We start from the raw sequence: 14029 nt of genomic DNA, 5'->3' as shown, positions 1-14029 counted from the left end.
TCTCATTTTCAATATGTGGCCTTTCAAATAGTGTAACACTTCTGAAATATCTATATCATGTATAGGTGCATAGAATTTCTGTCATGGCAAATTTACATTTCTAAAATGCAAATTATGATGCTGATTTTTAGCCAAATTTACAACGTTTATATTGAAGTGCTGGCATTGCAAGGAAATCGTCTCAGGCAGCATCACATTTGTCTTGCAACCATGAAATGTAGCCTTACATCCCATCAATGCAAATGATTGCCTGCCTTGTAATGCATGAACATTTCATGTCCACCAGAGTGTTATTTCACTCTACTACTTAGAATGATGGTAAACACTGTTTAACCCATTAAGAAAAGGAGCGATTTTATATTTTGCAATTTTATTTTTTACTACCCTCTTTCCAAGTGTCATAACTTTTTAATTCTTTGTCAAAATAGTTGTATAGAGCTTAATTTTTGCTAGACAAGTTGTAGTTTTGAATGACAACATTCCCTTTACCACACAAATTAAAAATAAAATGAAATAGTGAAAAAGATGCAATTCAGCAATTGTTTTTTTTTTCATTTTATTTTACTGTGAACAATATGTGGTAAAAATTACCTAGCAGCATTTTTTTTATCAGTACAATTACATTAATTCTAAAGATGAGTGAATCAGACAAAAATAGAATTTTCCTGTTATCACAGATTTTCCTAGGTTACTCGATTTGCAGAGAATTTAATGTCCTTTATAATGTTCTAGGTCTCTCTAAGGCTATGTGCTCACGATGCAGAAATGCTGCATATTTTTTCCGCTACTCCCTGGCAGGAAAAACGCATGCAGATTTTACATGAGTTTTTCCCTCCAGGTAGAAGCGTTTGTCAAGCGTTTTTGCATGCATTTCTGCATGCGGGTTATCAAGCGCTTTTCCAAGAGATTTTAGCATCACTTGGAAAAGTGCTTGACAACTTGTTCACACTATATAAATCCATGCAACTGGCATGGATTTATAGTAATGTGATCAAGTTAGTTTAAAAATAAAGAATAAGAATGGTAAAAAATAAAAAAGAAAGATTATACTTACCTTCCGTTATCTTCCCGGTGTTTTCTCCGCTGCGTCCGGTGTCTTGGGTGGCTCACGGTGGTGTGAAGGACCTGCGGTGACGTCATTGAGTCATGTGACAGATCACATGACTCAATGACGTTATGGCAGGTCCTTCACAACACCGCGACCCATTTCTGCATGCGGGTTATCAAGCGCTTTTCCAAGAGATTTTAGCATCACTTGGAAAAGTGCTTGACAACTTGTTCACACTATATAAATCCATGCAATCGGCATGTATTTATAGTAAAGTGATCAAGTTAGTTTAAAAATAAAGAATAAGAATGGTAAAAAATAAAAAAGAAAGATTATACTTACCTTCCGTTATCCTCCCGGTGTTTTCTCCGCTGCGTCCGGTGTCTTGGGTGGCTCACGGTGGTGTGAAGAACCTGCGGTGACGTCATTGAGTCATGTGACAGATCACATGACTCAATGACGTCATGGCAGGTCTTTCACAACACCGCGACCCATACAGCAGACCAGACAGAGGGGAGAAAACTCCGGGAGGACATCAGAAGGTAAGCATAATCTTCATTTTTTATTTTAAATTCTTTTTTTAACAGGTTCTATGGTACCCAGGTCTGGAGGAGAGTCTCCTCTCCTCCAGACTTGGGTACCATCCGCACATTGAACCGTGTGATATCCGCATGTGCAGATGTAGTGATACGGATGTCATGCGGTCCAATGCAAGTCAATGGCGGCGATTATGCTGTGTGTCTGCAAAATTAATGGACATGCTGCGTATTTTTCGGCAATGATAATCTGCAGCGGAAATTTCCACAGTATGTGCACAGCACATGTGGATTATCATTGGGCACCATGGGGCACGTATTACCAAGCATTTTTTAAGCGTTTTCGCTGCGGAAATTCTGAGGCAAAAATGCTTGAAAAACGCATAGTGGGCATGCAGCCTAATAAACATAATATGTCAAGCATAAAAAAATTATCATACTCACCTCACCGCTCATCTCTCTAGCCCCCCCTGCTCCTCACCTTTACCCGTGCTGTCCTCACTGCATCTTGTGATTCCTAAAGGTCAAGACATCATGATGTCACATTTTCTGCTGTGACCTAGCGCGTGCATGAGCAGAAGTCAGGGGATTTCAAAGCGAGCAAAACTCAGGGAATTAGGCAATGTGAGTAACTTGAGAAGGTATTTTAATATTTTAGTGGTCAGAATCAATCAGAACAGGAGCACAGAAGGTAGTGATAACAAGGGCCTTTGACAGGCAACAAATTGGCACCCCGAAATCGCATTATAGGAGGAAAAGGATTCTCAAATGGATGCTTCACCAGGATCAAGCCACTTAAGTGCTGCTGTCAGAGAATTTAGTTGCCTTCTGTTATCTTGAGTTCATCTTTGTACTACTATTATTTTAAAGTTTCGAGAAGTTTGTTTAGTGCATTCAAATGGTTGGAACTTTACTGAATACAGTTGTGAGTAACTAAATTACACAATGTCTAATATTAGTCATATTGTGGCAAACCTTTTTAAATATTTGTCTGTCTTTAAAATCTACAGTTTTAACATTATCTAGAAACTTTTGTAGCCTTCTGCAAAAACATCTCTCACCGAAACAAAAAGAAAAATCATTACCAAATTGATACATAAAACACATAATTTAACTATGAATATGAATTGGTTAAATATTCAAAAGTTTCTTTTTTCCTTCAGCCAAGGTTCAAATAAATAACTTCTAAAAGTTGACCAGGTAATGGTATATAGCTGTCTGGAATTTGTTGCTATACTTCCTATGAGGTCTGCAAAGTCCTCACTAGAAGACTTTGCTGTATGCATTGCTCAGGCTTAAAATATACTGATCATTACAAACTAGAAATCATAGACAATTATAGTAAAATCACAGCAGTCCACTCCATTACCCAAAGCACACAATGCAGTCAGTATAAGACATGAAAGGCACATTTTGTCTCACTCATCGTATAGTTTTTGAAGAAAACACTTATTATGGTAAAAAGTTTTATCCAACTGCTTCTAGTTCTTGTAAATTTGTTGTAAAATATCATTATTACTTGGTTTTATTGTGGTGCCAAAAGCAGCATTTTCCGATAATATGGCGGTATAGATCAATTTTTTTAGATGGATGACATGGCACCTGATAGCATCATGCTTTATGACATTTTCTTGGAGATTAATGACACAGGTCATCTTTTAGGGAGGAGTCTGATGGGGAGAGATGTGGAGGCATGTAGGTAAATGCCACAGTGCTTGGCAAGGACAAGTGTGTCTATAAAAGAAGTAGTGTTTAGGCATGCTTGAGGAATTTGGTGTGAGACTGTAATTGTAATGTAACTCAATTGCAACTGTGAGCTAAGCACTCCAAGCTCAACTACAGTATAGTGGGAGCAATGAAATGGAGTTGTACTTAGGATTATCAATTCTGGAGTAAAATGCTTCCTGAAATAAGATTCCAGAGCAGATTGAAAGTAATTCTCCTTGTATGCTCATTGTCAGGCAAGGCAGGTGGTAAAGAACTGAGACTCCTTGCAGGGAGTGAGTCCTAAGATAGATGTGCCAATAGGATTAAAACTATAGCTATCTAAATTGTAAAACTCTAAAAAGATGTCTGAACCACAATGTATGGACTACCTGAGGGTCACTTGAATAGAACACAACAGCCTCATAGGCGTATTTAAGGCTCTTGAATGTGGTTCAGCAGACCCATTGCTAGTGCGTACATTATGCTCCATACGCGGACCATGATTCATGGATGTGTGAAACAGCTTTCTAACTAAAGAATTAAATTGATAATTCCTTTTAATGTTTAACCTTATGTTTGTGTATCTATCTTAAACTAAATGGTTATACTTGTGTACATCATCAAAGCTGAATGGTTATACTTGTGTACCTCATCAAAGCTGAATGGTTATACTTGTGTACCTCATCAAAGATGAACAAGTATAACCGTATACATGGTGAACAAGTATAAAGTATACACAAGTATAACCATGGGTTATTCTAAGGGTCATTCTTGTATACCTCATCAAAGCTTAACGGTTATGCTTGTGTACCTCGTCAAAGCTGAACAGTTGTATTTGTGTATCTCATCAAAGCTGAACGGTTATGCTTGTGTACCTCATCAAAGCTGAACAGTTATGTTTGTGTACCTCATCAAAGCGGAACAGTTGTACTTGTGTACTTCATCAAAGCTGAACGGTTATGCTTGTGTATCTCATCAAAGCTGAAGGGTTATGCTTGTGTACCTCATCAAAGCTGAACGGTTGGTTATGCTTGTGTATGTCATCAAAGCTGAACCGTTATGCATGTGTACCTCATCAAAGCAGGACAGCTATGCTTGTGTACCTCATCAAAGCTGAACAGTTATACTTGTGTACCTCATCAAAGCTGAACGGTTATGCTTGTGTACCTCATCAAATCTGAACGGTTATACTTGTGTACCTCATCAAAGCTGAAGGGTTATGCTTGTGTACCTCATCGAAGCTGAACGGTTATGCTTGTGTATCTCATCAAAGCTGAACGGTTATGCATGTGTACCTCATCAAAGCTGTACCGCTATGCTTGTGCGCCTCATCAAGGCTGAACGGTTATACTTATGTACCTCATCAAAGCTGAAGGGTTATGCTTGCACTCCTCATTGAAGTTGAATGGTTTTGCTTATGTACCTCATTGAAGCTACACACTTATGCTTGTTTACTTAATTGGAGCTGAACAGTTATGCTTGTGTACCCCTTGAATCTGAATGGTTATGCTTGTTTATCTCATGGAAGCTGAACGGTTATGATTGCGTGCTTCATTGAAGTTGAATGGTTATGCTTGTTTATCCCATTGAAACTGGATACTTATGCTTTTGTACCTAATCAAAGCTAACAGATTATGCTTGTGTACCTGTTGAAGCTGAATGGCTGAATGGTTATGCTTCTGTACCTCATTGAAGCTTAACCAGTATGCCTATACTTCATCGATAAAGAATGATTATGCTTGTATACTTCATTGAGGCTGAATGGATTTTCTTGTGTACCTTTTGAATCTGAACCATTATGCTTGTATACTTCATCGTTACTGAATGATTATGCTTGTGTACTTCATTTAAGCTGACTGGTCATGCTTGTGTACCTGGAGCAGTTTGCAAAAGAAGAGTGGTCAAAAATTCCAGTTGAGAGGTGTAATAAGCTTGCTGACGGTTATAGGAAGTGTTTGATTGCAGTTATTTATTCCAAAGGGTGTGCATCCAAATATTTAGTTGAGGGTGCCAACAATTTTGTCCAGCCCATTTTTGGGGTTTTGTATGAAATTATGTCCAATTTGTCTTTTATCTCAGTTTTTTTGTGCTGTTTCAATACACACAAAGAAATAAACACATGTATAACAAAACATGTGTAATTGCAATAATTTTCTCTGAGAAATGCTTAATTTTCTGGAACAATTTGAAGGGTGCCATCACTTTGACTGTATATGAGTAAAAGAGTACTAAATGTACCAGGTGCCGAATGTCACCCAAAAGTCAATATGCAAAATAAAAAAAAATAAAAATTCTATCTGACATGACAGATGTCAGGACATATTATTTATTTGAAATGGGATCCAGGAGTTCCAAGTAATGCTTTTGAGCTACGCACTTTCATGAATCAATTATACAGCCTTAAAATGGTCCTATTTTCTTTTCTTTGAAATTGTTGTATGTAATTGTAATTATTTAGTTTGAAAAAATGGTTTGGATTTCAGGAAATGTGCATGGAAATGGCATATTATAAAAATCTTGCATTTATAATATTTTTCTAAAATAAATATTTTTCTTTTTTCTTACAGGTCTTATATACAGCAGCTTGTTCTATTTTCAAGTAGTCTAGAAAACCGGGATTTGAAAATGTCTTTTTTCTTGAAATCTGTGTGTCAGATAAATATGAAGCTGTGAAATTCAGTATCTGATGAGGAATATATGAAACTGTAAGCGCTTCCAGGGACGGACCGCGGTCTCTTTGGAACTGTCAGTTATGATGGGTCTCTCACAGTCTTTGTGTTAGTAGATAATCCATCGCCTATTTGGAAAAGAACTTTCTGATATAAAACAGGTGAGAGGAATAAAATAATGATGTGTACGTAATGTTAAGAAATGTTCTATCTGTATAAGACTTCATTGATTTTCTTAGACAGATACGTATTATTTGCATAAACAGGTGAACATCTTTACTTATTATACATCAATTAAACTTGTTCCTGTAGACATTTTTGTCTTTCTTAGACTCTTTAACCACTTTATGAGAGGGCGATTTCCATTTTTGCACTTTTGTTTTTTCATTCTTCCTCCAAGAGCCATAATTTATTTATTTTTTTGATTGACATAACTGTATGGGAGCTTTTTTTTTTTATTATGGGAAGAGTTATAGTTTTGAATGACACCATTGATTTTATCATACATTGTACTAGAAAATCAGATTAAATTTCAAATGTATTGAAATAGAGCAAAAAAATCAATTTTGGAAGTTTTGTTTTCATGGTGTTCAGTGTGCAGTAAAAATGACCTTGTACCATTGTCCTTCAGGTCAGTTCAATTAAAGTGATAACAAACTTATAAAGATTTTATTAATAGTGTTGAAAAAAATCAGTAATTTGTAAAAAAAAAAAAAAAAAATAGTTTGTGCAGCCATTTTCTGAGACCATTAACCTTTTCCTTTTATGATTGATGGAGTTGTGCATAATGAGCTGACGATATTGTTGACACCCTTTTGGGGAAAATTATGCTTTATTTGTTTCTTATTGTATTTATTTGTGGAATTGCAGAGTCCAAAAATCTCAATCCTTGAATTTTGATATTATCTTTATAGCTTTGCAAAATAAGGTAAGCAACTAGCGCTACCTCTATGTATGGCGATTTAAAGCTGCGTACCAACGCATTAGCTACCCATGTGTGTGATAAGCTGGAATCAGTAAAGCAATAAAAAACTGTATGCACTAAAGATCGCTTGATAGAGTTCTTGAAGCCTACCTCATGCAGATGTAGTTCAAAAAAGGTACTTTTCTGGATGATGATTCCTTATCCGATGATCGGTGTCAAGGATGTCCTCACTCTATGTATGACTCTCCACTAGCTGTATTGACAGAGTGCCAGCCGGACATGTCTGTGCTAATACTAACTTAAAAAATCTGTCGCCCTATATCTGTGTGACATCACCAAAAAGTACGGGCTCTCTTGCAGGTACAAAAGAGTGCTGTAAAGAATGGCACCAGAGAGACCCCACAGAATCCCACTACTGCCATCACTTGTGATGAATGGCACAAGAGGGAACCCGCAGAATCCCACCGCCGCCACCACTTGTGAAGGATCCACACCTCACCACCCATCTAACGTTACAATTAGGTCAGACGTATCACGTGATATGGATCTGCCCTTTGCACCAACATGATGTTCCGCACCCCCTCAAGGACGCGTAAGGTCAGATTGGTACCATTCTACACAGACACCCCCTGTTTACACGGGTACAGGAAGGCATCAGGAGTGATAAGAGGTGGCCTACTCAGTCACTGACGTGGCACCACACTCGCTCACACCCCTGACAGGCTGAGAGGTCACTTCACTAGCCACAGTGAAGCAGAACCTTGTTGGCCTGGTGGAGCTGCCACAAGTTTCTATTAGATATAATTCCCACTCGGACCGGGGTATTATATCAGGCCAGAAACCAGCCCGGTATCATGTTCGTTGGACCAAACAATGGATGTGAGAGTTTGTTGATCGAGATAAAAGAACAGCCCAAGGTTAAATTATATATTTAATCACCTTAAGGGCACACTAGACATTACACTATATACATAAGGGTTATACATACACAATCGTCAAAGATGCAAACACGATAGTAGTGGTACAAAAGATATAAGCAATTATTGAGAGTCAGTTACCAGTCAGATGGAAGGCCTGGCTTGTTGGGGAGGGGAAGCCACATGGGAGGTTTGTTGCAGGACTTCTCCCACACGATGAGTCGTCACGACCTCCCAGGGAAAAATAAATGGAGCTAGGGCTGCTGGTGCTCTTAACCCCTCTGGGTCACTACCCCTCCTTTCCCCAGTCTGGACCTAAATCTCCACCCTTCATCTTTCTCAGCTAAAAACTCAAAAAACTAAAATGGGCTATACTTTCATAGAATCATAGAATGGTAGAGTTGGAAGGGACCTCCTGGGTCATCTGGTCCAACCCCCTGCTCAAAGCAGGATTCACTAGATCATCTCAGACAGATGTCTGTCCAGCCTCTGTTTGAAGACGTCCATTGAAGGGGAACTCACCACCTCTCGTGGCAGCCTGTTCCACTCATTAATCACCCTAACTGTCAAAAAGTTTTTTCTAATATCTAATCTGTGTCTCCTCCCATTTAGTTTCATCCCATTGCTTCTAGTCTTTCCTTGTGCAAATGAGAATAAAGATGATCCTTCTACAATGTGACAGCCCTTGACATATTTGTAGACAGCTATTAAGTCTCCTCTCAGTCTTCTTTTTTGCAAGCTAAACATTCCCAAATCCTGCAACCGTTCCTCATAGGACATGGTTTGCAGACCAGTCACCATTCTGGTCGCTCTTCTCTGAACTTGCTCCAGTTTGTCTATGTCTTTTTTAAAATGTGGTGCCCAAAACTGTACACAGTATTCCAGATGAGGTCTGACCAAAGAGGAGTAAAGACCGATAATGACTTCACGTGATCTAGACTGTATGCTTCTGTTAATACATCCCAGAATTGTATTTGCCTTTTTTGCTGCTGCATCACACTGTTGACTCATGTTCAGTCTATGATCTATTAGTATACCTAAGTCTTTTTCACATGTACTGTTGCTTAGCTCTATTCCTCCCATTCTGTATATGCTTTTTTCATTTTTATTGCCCAGATGTAGTACTTTGCATTTTTCCCTGTTAAAAACCATTCTGTTGGTTGCTGCCCACTGCTCCAGTTTATTTAGGTCTTTTTGAATCCTCTCTCTCTCTTCTCTAGTATTAGCTATCCCTCCTAGCTTTGTGTCATCAGCAAATTTAATCAGTTTACCCTCAATTCCTTCATCTAAATCATTGATAAAGATGTTGAACAATACAGGTCCCAGGACGGAGCCCTGTGGTACCCCACTTGAGACATTCATCCAGCTGGATGTGAAGCCATTTACAACCACCCTTTGAGTCCGATCACTAAGCCAGTTATGAATCCACCTAACAGTTGCCTGGTCCATTGCATACTTGGTCATTTTTTCAATAAGGATGGTGTGAGATACTTTGTCAAATGCTTTGCTGAAGTCAAGATATACTATATCTACAGCATTTCTTACTGGACGGTCCTAGGGAGCCTGTTCTGGTGTCATCGGATCCAGCTGGACCCCTGCTACACATTGAGACTAAACACAGGGCACTAGGGGTTTCCAAAAGGCTGTGACATGTATCTCCCCATCCCTACATGCTAGACAGTGCTGGAAGCTAGAGTGACATTCTTCCTGTTCGTGTGATTCCAAGAATCTATTTGGTGTATCGCTCGGATGTATTGTATTCCATAACTCGGTATTGAATTATACTTGTCTGACATAAAGGATATGCCGTACGGCTGGGTTCCACAGGGGGTCTTCCTGTGGCAACTCCACAGCAGATGGTGGGGGTTTTGTCACTCACTGTCCCTCAGCCCCCTCCCTTCTTGTTTAGCTGCAAAAGTGTCCGGTTACAGCTGTACATTGTAGACATCTATTATCCCCCGCCAAACAGGGCACAATGATTGACATGGGATTATATCTTGAATGTTCTTCACAAGTGCCAACAGTCCATCCAACGCATTTCTGAGGCTTCAACCTCCTTCATCACAGAGGTACTGACATGGTAAGGTCTTCAGTAGACCACAGGCTATAATAACAGCCTATTGACTTCCCCTTCGGCTGCTTTCACTTGTTTGTATTTTCCGATACTGGAAAAACAAGTACCGGTACTGTAGTGTTGATTCCCAGGCGCAGTTACGTGTCACACGGCTGAAACATGGATGTTATCCGGGGGGGACACTTTGCGGACCGTGCATCCGCAAAGAACAGACATGTTAGTGAGTGGAGCACACGGACACACAGTCCGTGGAAACACACTGACATGTGTGTCAGTGTCTCCAGTACATGTGGAAACTGTCACCACACGTACTGAAAACACAGATGTGTGAAAGAGCCCTGAGATAATTTCCTTTAAATTACACTGTCAGACATTGACAGTGGTAATTAAACAGCTAACAGCAGTGATTGAAACTTGGCTGTAATTGCTGCTGTTAGAAACAGATGCCAGGTAAAGGGTGAGCTCAGCTTTTGAGATACTAAAATGTCCAAAGTTGGAAAGGGGTTAAAAAGGGCCTGTTAAAGCAACTGCAAGAACTGGACATGTCTACAGCTGAACTGAACCAAAGACTATGTAGCATTGCTGCAAATGTTCTGCTGTTTGTTGTTTAGCTGTTGGAGATATTGTGCTCACCAAGCATTGTGCCTCATTTATATTCAGTGGCCAAACACTTGTGCATTATTCAAAATGAAAGTATTGGCCAATATCCCTGTGCCTAGTTGCGAGGAATAGAAATATTCTTGGTGGATAAAAAAGTGTTAGCAAGGACATTGCACCCTTTTCAAACCTATTGTTTCCTATGGTGAACAAAGGTTTGTTCAGTAGAATGTTTGGGTTTTGTGGTCATTGGGTTGGGTAATATTATGGCCTTCTGAAAACAGTCTTACGAATAGAGCAACTGTAGTGTTACACATAAACAGCATATGATCCCATAAAGTCAATTCAGCATACAAATAATACCATCATTGATGATCGAGCAAACACGCAAGTACTTGCCCGAGCATCTCAGTACTTGAGATGCTCCGAGCTTGCCGAGTACTTGCGAGAAGCTTGGGCGGATGCTCGGGTCCCCTCCCTGCATGTTTGGCGCTCTTTAATGTGCCATTTGACATGCAGAGATTGCCTGCCACTCATTGTAATGCCGCAGCCATGGTGGTTGTGGCATTACAGTGATTGGCTGGCCGCACAGCATCATCAGGTCTATATCAGACCTGGCGCCATTGTGCTTGTCACAGTCACTCCGGAATCAGGCAGAGTAGGGAGAGGTGCTGCTGAACTAGGGAGAGATTTGCTTGTGTATTAGGTAGTGTAGGGAGAAATCCCATACATTACACATATCCATCTTAACAAGCAGTCTTTCTGAGGACTAATCAATCTGCAGAGATATCAGGCAGGCAGTGTATATAGCAGTCTGCAGTGTATATAGCAGAAGAGGCTCCATTCCAGTTCTGCCTTCTGCTGCTGTTAGATAATTTTAGACAAAGGCCCAGGTCTCAGGGGCAAGGAATACTTTTCTTTGGATCTTAATCCTCATTATTTACTTAAAATGCAATACAGAGAACACAGTTTTTCTGCGCCATTTGCTTGTTGGCACTGCAGAATACAGCCAGGTCCTTTCCATATTACAGAGCTAAAAATCCAGCAATTTAAAACTGTGTTTTCTCCGTCACACGGATCGCATATAGGTTTTCAGAAAATACTGCCATTTCTAACCTCCATTAAAAATTAGTTTCAGTGTGTCAGTGAAGCAATTGACACCAGTTTGCTGTTCAAAATAGTTTCTTACAGGCCAGGTATTTAAAACTGTGTTTTCTCCATCACACTGATCACATGTACATTTTCAGAAAATACTGCCATTTCTAACCTGCATTAAAGATTTGTTTCAGTGTGTCAGTGAAGCAATTAACACCAGTTGGCTGTTCAAAATAGTTACCTACAGGCCAGGTATTTAAAACTGTGGCTTGTCCATCACACGGATTACATATAAGTTCGCTCCAAATTAAGGCATTTGTAGTGAGAGTGGAAGACATTGTACTCCATTTAAAATGGGCAAGGCACGTGGCAAGGGAGGGGGAACTGGACGTGATGGTGATTGTGCATGCAAAGGCCGAGAACAAGGTTGTTGATTGGATAGCGGATAATGCTTCAAGTCACTTAGCCACCACCACCACCCTGTCTTCCACATGGTCAAGTCTAAGTAGCCGTGAGTCTGGACAGCATATTCCTCACCCTGATGCTCCTTCCTCCCACCATGCCGAGTACCCGGAGACAAATGATCCTACACTTGGACACTCTGCAGAGCGGTTCACCTTTCCATTAATAGATTCAGGCCTCTTGCCCGAACCACTTGAAGTGGGGCAAGATGAGATCGCATGTAGCGATGCCCAAATATTTGAGCAGCCACGGTCACACGAAGGCGACGGTGGGAAAGTGTCACAAGAGGTGGACGATGATGAGACATAATTGCCAGAAATTCTGGATGAGGCCAGGATGCGGAAGTGGAAGACGATGTGGTGGATGATATAGTAACTGACCCAACCTGGCAGGAGGACATGAAGAGCGAGGAGAGCAGCACACAGGGAGAGGGAGACAGAGCACCACAACAGGCAGGAAGAAGCGGTGTGGTGGCCGCAGAAAGAAGGCAGGCAACCATTCCCCATAACACCAACATGATGGAAGTTGCCAGTACAACTGTTAGGTCTTCCCAAGTCTGGTTGTTTTTTAAAGACTCTGCCGATAACCCCAAAAAGGCCATTTGCACCACCTGCCAGGCCACCATCGGCAGGGTTGGCAAAATGACCAGCCTGACCACCACCAGCATGACCAGGCGCATGGCAGCAAATCACCTGACTTTGTGGGCCGAACCCCAGGGTCCAGGAACAGTGTCTGCGGGTGGCACCACTGCTTCTTCTGCTGTTGTGCATGCAAGTCAATCCCCTATCCTTGGTGCATGCGAAGATGCTTCCTGCCCTGCACTTGTCGTTGCACACTCTAAGGTAGCAGCATCAGGAAGCACGTCCATGTCCTTGTCCCAGCGAAGAGTTCAGTTGTCCATACCCCAGTACTTGGAACACAAGCACACAGTAAGCAGCCAATGCCCTACAGGCCACACTACTAAATTTTCACATTTCACGACTGCTTGTGCTCGTATTTATGCCTTTTAGGCTCATGGAGATGGAAGCATTCCGCAACCTGATGGCTGTGGCCGATCCTCGGTGCTCAGTCCCCAGCCGCCACTATTTCTCCTGGTGTGCCATCTAGTGTTGAGCCACCCCCGTAGTGTTCGAGTTCGGTTCGGTTCGTCGAACACCCGTGTGTTTGCCGAACTGTTCGTCGAACTGTTCGTCGAACACCTTCGAACACCATTAAAACCAATGGCAGGCAAACAAAAACACATAGAAAACACCTTCAAAGGTGTCCAAAAGCTGACAAACTGCTCAGAAGACACAACTAACACATGGAAAAGTGACAAGTACATATAGTCATGCGAAAAGAAAAGAGGTGGAGGAGTAAAAGGAGGGGGAGACACAGATATAGGCATGTCATGCCCTTCTAAAATCCAAAAAGTGAGAAGCCGACACGTTCAGTCCGCTCCTGCCCGTGCCACCTCCGTGTCGCCGGGTTTGTGCCAGAGCCGCGGTGAACCCTGACGGCCAGCCCCCCTCTCCCAATACTGGTGCCTGTCCGCTGGTGGGTCGAGCGAGCCCCCCTGTGGTGGAGGCAGCTCTAAGCTTTTTAATTTAAATTGTCTCTCTAATATGAATGAATACACTTTAAATCCATTTACAAGGATCTATTGGAGGGCAAGTCTCATGCCAGCAGCCGCGTAATTCCAGCTCCAGTAGCGTCCACTAAAGCTGCTGCAGTTAAAAAGCTTTTATAAGGATCGAGCTCGGCTGTCCACCGCAAGGCATCCTACTGCCAGTCCCAGCCCCTATGCCTTGGGGTGCCTCCTGATGCTCTTCACTGAGTATCCCGTGGTCCCGAAGCATTTCCTTTGAAAAAATTAAGTGTCCAAACTACAGGTGGTGTAGCTTGCTTAACAGCCGGGATAATCCGCTGACTAGCAGACACTGCTACTAGGCACAAAGTATTTCCTGGGCTAGATGCAGTTAAAAATTTGTAATTAGATACTCTCGTTGGATGCTGAGAA

The 14029-nt window shown here is 41.3% G+C and overlaps 1 protein-coding gene across 1 annotated transcript in view; it reads left to right on the top strand.

Moving 5' to 3' along the window:
• Positions 1 to 14029, top strand: part of CDH12 (cadherin 12) — a 1546793-nt gene that overhangs the window by 852384 nt on the left and 680380 nt on the right. Inside the window, exon 3 of the mRNA XM_073678634.1 lies at positions 5859 to 6121. The gene's annotated coding sequence lies outside the window, so the exon portion shown is untranslated. The remainder of the gene's footprint in view (positions 1 to 5858; positions 6122 to 14029) is intronic.

The sequence above is a fragment of the Phyllobates terribilis genome, unplaced genomic scaffold (genome assembly GCF_046119375.1).
Source record: "Phyllobates terribilis strain yellow unplaced genomic scaffold, ASM4611937v1 Scaffold_4__5_contigs__length_816908805, whole genome shotgun sequence".
Taxonomy (NCBI): Eukaryota; Metazoa; Chordata; class Amphibia; order Anura; family Dendrobatidae; genus Phyllobates; species Phyllobates terribilis.
The sequence above is the reverse complement of the archived record's forward strand: the minus strand, read 5'-3'. Positions and strand labels throughout refer to the sequence as shown.